This window comes from Euprymna scolopes, chromosome 35 (genome assembly GCF_053919585.1).
Source record: "Euprymna scolopes isolate OS-2025 chromosome 35, ASM5391958v1, whole genome shotgun sequence".
Lineage (NCBI taxonomy): Eukaryota > Metazoa > Mollusca > Cephalopoda > Sepiida > Sepiolidae > Euprymna > Euprymna scolopes.
Window position 1 is genome coordinate 8,510,426 of NC_136516.1, and position 14,575 is coordinate 8,525,000.

At 34.2% G+C, this 14,575-nt stretch overlaps 1 protein-coding gene and 1 long non-coding RNA gene across 3 annotated transcripts in view; one reads left to right on the forward strand and one right to left on the reverse strand.

Annotated features, from left to right (window-relative positions):
• LOC145259668 (cytochrome c oxidase assembly protein ctaG-like) overlaps positions 1–14,575 on the reverse strand; it is a 357,953-nt gene that overhangs the window by 149,920 nt on the left and 193,458 nt on the right. The gene's annotated exons all lie outside the window — the stretch shown is intronic.
• LOC145259669 (uncharacterized) overlaps positions 5,520–14,575 on the forward strand; it is a 40,741-nt gene continuing 31,685 nt past the window's right edge. Inside the window, exon 1 of the long non-coding RNA XR_013864179.1 lies at positions 5,520–5,656. This is a non-coding gene — a long non-coding RNA (uncharacterized LOC145259669). The remainder of the gene's footprint in view (positions 5,657–14,575) is intronic.

Consider the following 14,575-nt stretch of genomic DNA (forward strand, 5'->3'; position numbering starts at 1 on the left):
GACATGAAAAATCTTTCTGCTCTTTTAATATCACTAAAGAAACCAAACAAAACGCAAAAAATAGTTGAGAACTTGATCATCTTTTGACCTATTATGCTGCTGTTTGTCTTATGTAAGATTCTACTTATATGTTTCATTCATCATCATCATCGGCGGTCACTCGTGTCCGAGTAAGACTGTCCTCCGTTGTGGCTTCTGTGGGTCCTCAGGTGAGCATAGAGCCCAATCCTAGACCCAATTTGTCTTGTGCAATTTGGGCAGATAAAGGTAGTGGTGGTGGGGTGGGGTTGGGTGTGTCTGGTTAATAATCTGTCCTTTCTGTGCTTGCGTTTATCCTCAGCAGATCATGTTTCATTGAAAGGATATTGGACAGGCTAAAGACAAAAATACGACCAGAGCAAACTGCATATCAAGGAGGAAGATCCACGCTTCAACAAATGTTGTCTATTAAACTGTTCAAAGAAAATATGGAATCTTTGGTACCCTTTGACACGTCAAAAGCTTAATAGAAGAAAACGTTTTGAACATCTTGAAAGAATATAGAACCCGAACCACCACTGCCACTACCACCACCACCACCTGACCAAAGTAAAGGTTAAAATAAATTATGTGTTTTGTGAGAGTTTCATCATACTTATACGCATAATGCAACATGACTATTTGAGTGCACTCCTCTTTATATTCTATCTCATGGAATGTCTTAAGAGTATGCAAGAGAAATTCCACAAGACAGTATCTAAACAGCACCAAAATATGCTGATGATGTCACATATTCATTGAAGAATGAAGAGACGCAATAAGAATTGAAAGAAATGATACCAGCAATCCTCCAGACATTCAAAAATGGTAATTTCCATTTCACATTTTTGTAAACTACCTTCTGCAATTCTTTCATAAAGATATTCTACTTCATGAACCAAGTGAACATTACGAGCAGCTTCGGCTGCAGTATTCTTTTTTTCTTTTTTTAATTTACAATGCATTATGTGTCGCAAATGATTCTTGGATGCCATCCATTTTTTAAGGGTTAAATTTGACTTGGATTTTTCTATAAAATTTAATCAAATTAAATGTGTTCAAATGCATATATATGATATGTATATAAAATGTAGTTATCAATAGACATGTTTTATCATCTCTAAGCCTCATCAGTGTGGCTAGACAGAGCATGATGAAAAAGTAGGACCCTAGTGGTTGGTGCCTAATGCTCTAGTGACTGAGTAAACGAAACTACCACAGTGAGTAGAATTATTCTTTATTTCAATGAAACATTTCAGTTTATTACGATATTGATAACTATTATTTTTATAAAGAAGTATTGTTTTTTTTATTCTAGTGTAAGTTATAAATAAATAAATAAAAATAAAACTTACACTAGAACTTACACTAGAATGCTCCAGGCAGTGTTAAACTTAAACTGGAAAATATAACCGTCTGTATGATCGGTTGCCCAGGATCTCTTCAATAATAAGAGAAAGAACATCATAAGACATTGCTACAGAAGAAAAGATGAGGTCGTCAGTGGTACTGTGAGATCCTAAACATGGAACCGCTAAAGTAGGAAGACCTGTCAATACATACACAAAATTGTTAACAGAAGACACTGGCTTATAACTTGAAGATCTCCCTAAGGCCATGGAAGATAGAAACCTGTGGAGGGAGAGAGTCAATTTGGTCCGGGCAACATGCCTAATACAATGATGATTGTTTCTATACTAACTGAAAACTATCATATGCTCCAACCATAGAAAAAGATACTTGAAAGGTTAGACATAACAAAAGCATTCATGAATCATCATCATCATCATATTCAGTTTAACATCCGTTTCACATGCTGGCATGTGTTAGACAGCTTTAAGAAACTGACTTTCAAACTAACTGATCTCTCATCGGATCTTTATTTCTTTCAATTTCAACCTTATCACTTCCTCCCATAGTTTTTGGCTCTTTCCAGTGAGCTTTGTTAACTCAGCTGCCTTTTATCTACTAACCTAAGATCCATTCTCCCAACATGGCATGTCCTGTTCTGCACATATTTTCTTATACTGTCCAATTTTAATCTTCCTTTGAGATCATCAGATCTAAGCCTGTCTTTAAGACTCATTTTATACCTCCATCATATCATTCTCAGAACATTTCTCCCCATGCAACGCATGTCCTCACCTGTTGTTGGACAGATTTTACTTCCATGCATCATCGCACTTCATCTTAAATGAATACAAAATACATCAAATATAACGAAAGATGTAGACAAAACAAATCTGCTTATATTTGGTGTTCATGTAGCTTTATCATTATCATCATTATCATTTCTTCTGGTCTCATGCTGCAGTTAAACGTTTTGTGAATGACTTCCAACTTTTCCTGTCTTTTGCCATTTCAGTTGTGCCATCTGCCAGGATAATGTTGTCATCATCTGGTCCCCTCCATGTCTTAAGTAGCCTACCAAATGGATTTGGGCAATCAACATTAATGTGAGACACACGTTAGAGCGTTTCAGGTGGGTGGTGTGGTTGTACCAGCCAAAACATTGGTATGTGAGATACTTTCTCATAAAGGCTTGTAGAGCGCAGCCAAGATTGTGTTCTTGTGATGTTTCATCATCAACCAAAGAAGAGAAGAGGTTGGACATGTCCATTGTTTGCTGCCACTTTCGCATATGATATGACCTCTGCATTTTATAAAATTTTTCGACAGCCGTCTCAAAACTCTCTATGTAGCAGATCTATGTCATGCTATGGCTATGTCAGTTCACCCACTGGAATCAATTGTGTTGGCAAGGTAGGTAAATTTTAGTGTTAGGATGATTAAACAGAATTGGAACAATCGAAACTTATTGACGTACCAGAATCTGTAATGGAATTGGGAAATTTTGTGCCTATTTTCCGATGCTAAAAACAGTTCTTTTAATTGCTTCAGTTTTGTCTTTGTTTAAAAAATTAATTTTCCATTACTGATACTAATGATAATATAATAAATATTTATATATTTTGAACTACCACCCAAAAGTGTGTTTTTACGTTTTCAAATATATGCACATATTACACCGGTAGTCAACAGTAATCTGACCCTCCCCTTCAAACAAAACAGAACTCTATAGCGAAATATTTAAAGATTTAAAAAGAATCTGAATCAGTAATTATATCAGAATCAGGAAAAATATTATAAATGTAACTTCTCGACAGCTGCAGCAATTTAATTTTTCATAGTAGTCAGATTTTCACCTGTGCTGCAAATGACAGTTGCATTTGTTACACATAACACCGACAAGGTGTGAGGGGGGGTGTTAATATATTTATGATCCATGTTAACCTTATCTGTCAGCAGTAGGGTATGTTTGCTAGTATATGTATATAAGGACAGACTATGATAGATGAACAAGGCGAGATTATGTTTTGTTCATCTTTTCTGCAGCGTTTCAAACATTGGCTGCAGAAAGAAACTCTTACCAAATTAATTAGTAAATAACAAAGAAGCAAAAGGCCAATATTATCCCGAAGACACAATTTGTCTCAAATACGGGAAATTAATTCAGAGTAATTAATTTCGTGGTGGCTTCTTCCACCTGTCCTGCCATCATTCTCTCGCTTCTTTCTATTCTTAATATCCAAACAATTAGTTCCACTACTTAAAACTAGAACAATACCAAAAGATACCAATTATTGGAACAATGACGTTGTTTCAATTGTTATCGTGGACAAGCAAGAAGATCCGTCCTTTGATATTCCAGGATTAAAAGTTTTACGATAGTCACGATAATTATTTAATGTTCAGCTAATTATTACTTATGTTTCTGAATTTTTGAGATGAAGATTGGTTATTTATATCATTTGGATTCTTAGGACTACTGTTCTCATCTTGAGTATCATTTTCAGAACATTTCGATCGATCTAACCTCTAACCTTTTTCAGATGTATCTTGTCAAACACAAGAATCTTTCTGTTGAACTCGGGAATCTGCATAGAATTTCAAATGGAACCCTTTATGGAGGTTGTATGCTCTCATTCTGTTAGCTATAATTGGGTAGAGATCCTAAGTAATTCACAATACACCTGACCAAAACGTTGTGTAAATGACACAAAGAATCCAAATATGATTATTCCTTATCAGAAGTTCTTACACGAGTTATTAGCAGTGAAATCTCACTGATAAAAACAAGTGATGTTCCCTGGGGTCAAAGTGACAAATATCTCCAGATACTTTCAGCTTCTTTTGATAGTTGTTGAAAATCACTTTACATTTGCATAACAGCTATTTACCATCTAATTCTTATTGATATGGACATTTATTTTCTATGAGTTTGGAGCGTTAATAAACCACTTCAAAATTACAATACTCTATGTATTTCCAATGAAGGTTTGGATTGTACTCACTCTCCCAAATTTTTCCATTCTCCTATGGTACCAACTGATACTGGCAGTACAGAATTTTCTTCTTTGTCGTGAGGTTTAGGTTTAAAGTGAGAGTTTAAGATTATCGCTTTTATATATATATACTAGCTAACTGCCCAGCGTTACCTGGTCATACAATACGCTTAAACCAGGTAATTTATGCAAATTGCTTATGTATTATTATAGAATTAATCCTCTATTAATTATTGTATATTACAAGGGATAATTTGTTTGGTGGACTAATTCACAAAAAAAAAAAAAATGTTTATTACTATTATTATTATTATTATTATTATTATTATTATTATTAATAATAATAATAATAATAATAATAATGATGATGATGATGATAATGTCGTTCATCAAATTCCGTCTCTGATTGTTTACAATATCATGCCAGCTGATATTTGGGCTTGACGATATTAAACAAGTCTTTCTCCTTTTAGAGATAAAAATATTTTTACAGGGGGAATATTTTACATCACACTGTCTAGTGTAACGTAAAATATTCCCCTGTAAAAATTCTTCTTTTTTTATCTATAAGAGAAGATGACTATTTTTAACATCAGGTCAATTTCTGTACAAAATATATCTAAGAACACTGCCAGACATATAAATTATCTTTGTGTGAAATTTACAAAAGATAGGTTCAGCCGTTTCAGAACCTATGAGGAAGGAACTCACACATATGCACAAAATGACTTTATATAATAGTAGAAATGTTTGCATATTTTCATAAGTTAAGAATCACAATTCCAACAAAGATAAAGTGACCCTATGAAGAATGTAGCATAAACTAGTATTACTATTTAATTTTCGTTTCAATATTATTTCGATATTCTAATTTAATTTGAAGTCAACAAAAAAGTCCAACTTTTGTCTACTAATTAAATGTAATCGTAATCATGAAGTAACAGAACCAGCTTGACCTGCACATGGCACTCACATTTCACAAAGGTCAACAACTTTTCTTAGGGCCATTCTATTCAGTTGCAATCAAGATGACCCTCTCTGCCTTCTCCTGCACCACTCCTATCCTTCAACTGAATAACCCACTCAAGGTAATAAGCTTATCATAAGTATGCATTCATTTGTAGAAGTGGTTCTAAAGAGAAAGCCCACTTGAAAAAGTGACTTTACAAAACTGTGGCTGCAGCCGTCACATTTTCAAACCAAAACTCAATCTGACAGCCATTCCCAGCAAATTAAAATAAACACAACAATCTTTTCTTAGGCCAGAGAATTACGAACAAAATCCAAGAATGGTAAGAAACTTCCAAAACTATCAAATTTAGAAGAGAAACTGCATAAAATGAGTGCAAAAATACATATACAATTTTTAAAACTTTTTCTTGATAATTGCTGGTAACCAAGAGGCTGAATACCAGACTGCAGAGTCAAAGGTGACTTTGTAACTGGGTTTGCATCCTTCGACTGGCAGTAATTATCACTTTCTAGACTAATGATTGCCCAAGCATGAAACACTAGTGTCTGTAGGTAAACATAATTAATACTTATAAAACTATTATTATAAGTTCCTTTCAACTCGGATTAGTCCTCTTTAAGAGAATTATAATAAACTGTCAACCTTAGCATAATGCAATATTTCGGCATCTGCTGTTGCACAATATCTGATTCTGTCTGCTTGCCTCAACATTATACATAGAATTTAATTCTCTTTTCTTTCTTGTGATAATTCTGGGTGGCTGACAGGTTGAATACCAGGCTGCAGAGTCAAAGATGATTTTGTAACTGGGACTAAATCCTTCAACTGAGTGTCTGTAGCTAAAATTAATTATTATACTAATATATCTAATTATTATTGCTACAAGGAGATATAATATATTATGTGTCGATTTTTAGTATTTATTTCAACAGTACACAATACATTAATAGAGCTAGGGAATAAATTAAAAAAATATAGTTATTGTGATTAAGCTATACCGAGGCTTCCGTTTTTCATCCCTATCAGGTCAAATGAATGGAATTCTTCTTCCCATGTGTTTTTATATATACATGTGCTTTTAGGCTAGCAAACTAACCAATCAGATTCATTGTTATTCCCTCCCATACATTAATGTTTTCATTAGCTAATAGCAGAACTTCTCTTGAAAAAAGGTTCAACTGACTTTTATTTCGTTTGGATCGAAACATCAAGAGAAGCTCTTTTATATCAACCATTTTTTGGAATATACATTCTAGAACTTCGGTCACATACTCCTTTTTGGGGTGAGGGGGGATAATCTACATTTATGATATCATATTTTTTATGTCTTTTCCTATATAAATCGAAGACTACTTTCTTATTTATTGCATATTAAAATTTTTAAAGAATGTGAATGGGATAATCCAAAGTTACTATGGTCAGATGAAGCTTTAAAACCAACTCAACTATCTGTGAATGTGGATAGGACTATATGATATCACAACAAGTGCAGCTTGAAAATTATGTAGAGTACAACAATAATACAAAGGACTGTGCAAAAAGGTAGGAAACTGTCATTTGACCACATGCTTCAAAGACATTCAAAGAAGAAAAATATATAATTATATAATATTAAATAGCTGATGAAAATCTGCAAAAACTTTGGATCACTTTATGATGCTTTATGAGAGCAGGAGAGGATTAACTCTATGAATGTATGATCTTTCTAAGCCCATAAATATACGTTTCAAACAGTTTTCGCACCAGAGCAGTCTGCTGCACTTTTTAAAGTGGTTCTTGAGGGAGCATGAACCCATCTCTCTGCCTATTGAATGCCATGCCTTTTGTTTGTTTGTTTTTTTTTTTTACTTTTTTTAAGTAATATACAGAAAGAATTAAAATTTTAGTTAGGTTGCATCAACCAAACCGTCCAAATAACACGCAAGATAAGAACAATTGTTTCATCATAAAACATTTCAACAACGATTTCCACATCTGTTGAAATAATTTTGAAGACTTTCAATATGACAATTATGATTTCTGTAAATGCAATCAGACAACAAAAGTTGTTCCCACTTGAACATAAAATCTAAAGCCAGAAGAAATAGATTGGAAATGCGTGTGTTATGGCTATAATTTAATGACGGGGGGGGGTATGTACTCCCTCCACCTCAATATTTAAATTATAGCCATAAAGTATAAGTAGCAGCAATTAGAAACATAAAACAATCACAAAGTGTGAATGTATGTGCACATGCATAAGTAGATTGATGAACTAAAAAATTAAAACCAACTCTTTTTAAGAAGGGATGTGACCCCTTGCACCATCACCCCCACACACACATGACTGTAAAATAGCTCTCAACCTAAAATAAGACACTGGCTCTTATATATATATATATATATATATATATATATATATATATATATATATATATATATATATATATAAAAATTAACTCCTCCCCAGATGATTAGACACAAGGTAAGATGTGGGTTTCTGTGTAACCAACTGGATTTGAACTTGGCACACACAGGTTTGAAGTTCATCTCATTCACCACTGAGCCACTGTCATTGGCTCTTGTATAAGACTGACACACTTAAACTAATATCTTTTGGCTAATATTTTAATACAAGATTTATTTTTCTTTTACAAGGGAGTCAGCACTTATCAAGATCCAAAAGTCACTCGGGGATCAGGGTTAATGAGCGTATAGTGGTCAGTAAGACAACAGTGTAATGATTGGCAGTAGTGAAAATTGGGTAGAATTTTATCATTTAAGTGGATGGCATCAACAAGAACTTGTCAACATTGGACTTGAAAGATGACCTTGGAATTATCTGCAGCAGATTCTGCAGGGTTGGCAGTGAAACGCATCCAACAAGATAAGGTATAATATTTTAGCCAAATACAAAAATTTATGGAGTTTGTTTCACTTATATCTTCATCATTCAAGATTATGCTCTAAAATAGATTAGTTCTTTCGAAAACTTCCTGCTGTTTTGATTTTGTGTGTGTGTGTGTGTGTGTGTGTGTGTGTGTGTGTGTGTGTGTGTGTGTGTGTGTGTGTGTGTGTGTGTGTGTGTTAGGAGGGACTTCAGTTCATTTAGATAAGTACCAGATTATTTGCAAAATTGCTTTACCAACTCCTTTTGTTGGCCTACCACTATTTCCCTTATTCTGAAATATTCCTCCCAAATATATTTTATATAATAAAGTAAAGCTAGTTGGTTTGTCGATTGTCATTATAGTTAGCTTGGAATCTGACAGACCACTGTTTGATTTTGACTAGGAAATTTTCTTTTATCATTGTACCATGTCCTTAACAAGAAAAAATGGATTTCGATGAAGTTTTTTTAAGATAAATATTTAAATCGGCTAGGAAGATTGTTAAAATGAAAGCATTTTTTCAATAATTATTTAAACAGTTGTAACGTTGCAGTTACAAACAAAGAAAAGAAATGAATAAATAAAAATCTGGGTCAGAATTCTTTTTTTTTTTAACAAAATTTTTTATTACACTTTTTCTCCTGTCCCGACACCATTTAAAAGTCTCTCGCCATTGTTCATCTTGCCCGATGTACACTTTTTTTTCTCTGACCTCATGCCGACCATAGCCAGCCATTTCTTGCTTTCAACTTTACACATCCATTTTCTTCTACAACTTTTTTTTATATCCCGAGCACGTAGTGTCTTTTTTTTTTTTTGCGCACACTTTCTAATTTGCATATGCGCATTTTTCGGCTATTGCTGCTGCTAATCTCTTTGCAAGCCAGCCATCCTTTGCTGCTGCTGATATTTTCCCACATGCTCATATGCACTATGTTATACAATGGCATAAGCTTTTAATATTAATAAAATAGATTCAACATTGATCTATCTACATCAGCTTTCAAATAAATAATTATATTTGTTTAAAAGAAATATTAAAGAAATTATTTCTTATAGTTACAGTTTTAAGAACATTCTAAAAAAAAATGGTCAATTTCAGGTTTTTACATCTTGACATTGCACATCACGGGCATTAATTTAATAGCATCCAGCAAGTCCCTATTTACTTGCCCCCACCCCAAGGGAAAAACTTAGACATAATTCTAGTCTTTAATGTGGAACCATCAGGATGAGACTAAAAATGATTGCATACTACCATTAGCATTCATTTACAAATGACAATGAAACTGCATGGAAGGAAATAATACGAGAATGATACAATAGGTGTGTAATGTGGATTATAAAGACAGGCTTAAATCTGATGATCTCACAAGAAGATTAACTCTGGACAGTATAGGAGACGTGTGCAGAACATCTATTAAGGTTTTGAAGATTGACCCCTATGACTGCATATATTTTTTGTAACTACATTACCACAGTATTTGGATAAATATGTTTCTGTTTTATTCAAGTTTTATTCAACATTATCATGGAATCTGTATTCATACTTTACTTGCATAAAAAGGAAATACAACTTCCTCTTCTTTTTCTTTATCGTGTTTAATGCATCTTTTCCACATCAGATGCAGATTGCATGTTGGCCATCACCACATAAATTGATTTCCTTCATGAAATTCTATCACTTATGTTGGTTTTGGCTTTATTTTATATATATATGATATAAAAAAAATTTTAAATTAAAAAATAACAATAGGAATGTTAATAAGAGGTTCAGAGTTTTGATCAGGGTTGCCTGGGAGGATTTTTGGGGGGAAATACTGAGTGTACTCCTGAAAGGGTTTAAAGACTAGAAAATAAGGTGAGTAAAAAGCGGACCTTGGATTCAGCCTCTTAACTCTCACTTCCCTTATTTTATCTTTTAGTCCTCACATTCCATGAGTAATGCTTCTGACAAAGAGAAAAGAATTGCTGTTTTCGGGGACGAAATCTATCCATATAATAATTAGATGACTAGTTTTTGGTCTTGATGGGGTATTTTTTTAGGTCCTACATCAAGTGGCTTCATACTTGGAGCAATTTTCATAATAAAAAAAATTCAATGAAAATGATTTTAATAAATGTCAGCATAGTTATACCTCCCTCCCACCCTATCGATGCCAAGCACATCCTTGAGCCCCATCCTAAAATTGAACATATAAAATATAAATGAATAAGAATTAAAATGAAAGGTAAAATGGTGTTCTGGGTTGAGCAAAAAAACACAATGTTCCTCATCCTATCTCTGATAAAACTGTTTTTTTTTTTTCTGCTAGTAAATATATCTATTATATAAAAGACAGTAGTCTGTGCATATGCATGTGTAAGTGTATAGCTAAAAATCAAAAACTACAAAACAAACACACATAAATTGGTATATTCTTGATCGGTGTTGCTTTGGATGAATGATATCTAGAATTGAAAAAAATATATATATATATTCATTCTTTGGGGGTCAACTGGACCAGGTTTCATTAGGGAGCGATATTTCAGTCATTCTTAATGTTGTCTATTATATAGAAAGAGGGGTGGAGAAGAAGAATGTGGGAATACTGGGGAAGAGAGAAAGAAAAACAGATTAAGAGATGTTGAGAGATAGAAGCTTTAATATAAAGATGCTACACACTTTGAAATCTCTTTTATCTTGTTTTTTTTAATGGCTCCATTGCTCCAGGTAACGCCTGGTAGCCCTGCTAGTACCATTTAAAAGATCCAAATTAACGATTCAAGAGAGGATGAAGATAAGTATATGTAGAAGATGCGCCAGGGAAAGTGGTTGTCATGCCTGCGATTTGTTGAATACCAACATGGAAAGAATGTATCTGTTTCATTTGCACTGGGCCAGGAGTGGGTCTGCAGATTAGCTTAAGGGTCACAACTTGTCACTGACGATCACTGTCAAGATATATAGACCAAACACACACATAAATAAACATATCATTATTACAAGAACTTACATAAAGAGAGGAACGGGAGAGGCACCACTTTGCGCCCCGCGCGCGCACACACACACACACACACACACACACACACACACACACACACACACACACACACACGCACGTTTGTTGATATCTATAAAGAAAAAGAAAAACATTATTTGCTTCTTAATGCAAAATAAATGAGCAATAAAAGAAAAATGTTTAGTTTTTTTTTTTGGGGGGGGTCGTTTTAAGATACAATTTGGAATGTACATCAATTAGGGGAAGGGAAGAAAAGCTCTAGGTCATGGAGGCTGGGGTCATCTACTATATAATAACTATAAAACTAAATACTCAGGCAAATTTCTTAGATTCTCACTATTATTTTCCAATACATTAAAACAAGTGGAATAGACAGGGGTGGGTGAAGGTAATATAGGAGAAAGAAAGCATAGAAAGAGATTGGCAGGTAGAGAGCAAAAGAAGTTTTAGAACAAAGATGTCACAAACAGTTTTTAACTCTTCTATTTTGTAATTTATGCCCCCAAGCAACGCTGGGTAGACATGCTAATCTACTATATAATGAAAAGTTGTGTGTGTGTGTGTGTGTGTGTGTGTGTGTGTGTGTGTGTGTGTGTGTGTGTGTGTGTGTGTGGAACTAAAAGTAAAAAAAACTAGGCAAGGCACACTAACAAAGCTAATATATTCTTTTACACCATTGTCTCAGAAAAAGATATAGGCACGTTTAAAAAAAACAAAAAGAACATTCATCCTCTTAGGAGTCAAAAGTGTTCAAACATGTTTTTCCTCACATATACACCCCCCACACACACACACACGCACGCACGCACAGACACGTACATATATTCACGTTCACGTATATACACTCACATTCATGTGCATACACACACACGCTAACGTACACACATGTATGCACATACGCGCATATGTACGCACACATGGGAAATGTCAGTTCGCGTCCACAGCTCTTGGCTTGAAGACTTTTCCATGTGGCCGACTGCTATCATGAACGCACGGCTTTACTGAGGCCAACACACACACACACACACACTCTCTCTCTCTCTCTCTCTCTCTCTCTCTCTCTCTCTCTCTCTCTCTCTCTCTCTCTCTCTTTCCCTTTCTACATGCGGGACTGCCATTTCTCGTCCTCTACTTAATTCCTTTCTTTCAACGACTGAATGAACACTTGTTCCACCTTAAACCTTTTATTTTCGATAGAAAATAAATGACATGTTTATTTTATCCAGCAATTGAGTTTTGTTTCCTTCTTTCCATTCGTTTCATTATTTTCTTTTGTAGTTAGGATATTTATATTCTGGCCCGCAACAAAAGAAACAGAATTATAACAGGGTGGGGAGGCGATATTTAGAACAATTTTAATGTCATTATGTAGTAATTCATCAACGACTTTTGTTTCAATTGCCAAAGAAAGTGAGAGAGAGAGAGAGAGAGAGAGAGAGCAGAAAATGAAAGGAGGTAGAAAAGAGGGGATAGAGAAAGTGGTAGAGAGTGAGGAGAGAGGGTAAGAAAGAGGAGTGAAAGAGAGAGGAACAGTAAAAAAAAATGTTACACACACATTTATTTATTTTATTTATTTATTTATTTTTTCTTTTTGTTGCTGATGTCTGGACAACACCAGACAATGCTAATCTATTATATAAAGCAAAATCAGATTTTTTCTCATAAACTTCACTTACAAACCTTATGGATTCAGATTCGGATTCATTTAGTCTATGGGAGAAAAATACTGGAACATTGTTGCAATATTTTTGGCGTATTATTACTGTGTATCATCACAAAGATTTGGGCAATTATATTTAAGAACCAACCTAGTACCCAAATCGCTGTATAAATTATACCGAATTTCTTTGAATTTTTCAGTTGTGACACTCTTTATCTGGAATTCTTTACAATTTAAGCTTCTCTGATTGGATTGATACTGCCAAATTCTGCTGGGGAGAACTATATTTAATATTTGCAATTGGATAATTTCCTTTTCTTTTTATGATAATTATATTTCACATCTCTTTTGGAATCATCTTTCTAAAACAAGAATGGCTCTCCACTCAAAAAATATTCATTCAGTTCATGTCACCAGGGATCAAATTAGTGAAGACGGTAAAAAAAATGCTTTTTCTTTTTTATTCTTACTGCTAGCTGTTCCAAAAACAATACTGAAACTAAATCAAACTGACAGTCAGGTTTCTATTTTTATGTTTCAAAATTTGGACATGTAGAGATATAGATAAAGGCATTCAGTAACAATCAGTTTAATATGACAGTCTTCTGGGGTTGAAAATTCAATACTTACTGCAGACAATACTAATTAAAAATAAAATAAAAATTACTTAAAACTTCTACTTGGTGATAGCTGACGGTACAAAAACAATCTATCCCCATGGATTAAATAATGAGTACAGTTTATAATCCTGTACGAATTTCTGACTTCAACAAAATGCACCTGAAGAAGTCAGAGGTTACATGAAAATAATTCAAATTTTAGAAGCAATTTATATTTTTTTGTTGTTGCTAAGTGTGGTTATGGAAATATAAATAAATTGCTTATTATTTAAAGCTTTAACAAACATCAAAATTATTTTATTTTACATAGAATTTTATTGAAGTTGTTTAATCACATGAGATTAAAATTTAATGATGAATGATGATTGAATAAAGATGATATAAGATTTCTTTAGAAAATAAAGTTATTAAAGTAAACTAATTTTTAATAGAAACTAGCAAGAAAACCCAGTGTGGACCAGGACTGAAAAAAACCCTTAGTCTTTCCAATCTGTTGCCAAGGTCGCTGGAAAGATGGTGGGGTCCTTCTACCGCTCCAGAAGATATCTCACTACGGATGCAATTCTCTATCTATATAAAAGCCAAGTACGTCCAAGGATGGAGTACTGTTGCCATATCTGGGCCGGAGCTGCTAAGGACAGCCTATCCTGCCTTGACAGAGTACAAAATAGACTTCGTGGCTTAGTGGGGGATGCCCTTTTCTCTACCCTGCAACCTCTCTCCCACAGAAGAGACGTTACGAGCCTGTCCTTGTTTTATCGTTATTTCCATGGCAGATGCTCGTCTGAACTCCAATATCTGGTCCCCCGTCGCCAATCTTTCACGAGAAACACCCGTCTAGCTGAATCCACTGTGAAAAATTTCCCCCACTCTATATCTGTGCCTAAATCAAAACGCAGATTCCATGAACAAAGCTTCTTTCTTAGAACTGCACGCCTGTGGAACTCTGTTCCGTCTGCCTGCTTCCCTCCGGACTACAACTTAGTTGTCTTCAAGTCCAATGTTAACAAATTCCTAATGAACCGCCCCCTTAAGTAAACATTTCAGCAAATCTCCTCACTAACGTAATGTACTTGCAATAACCCT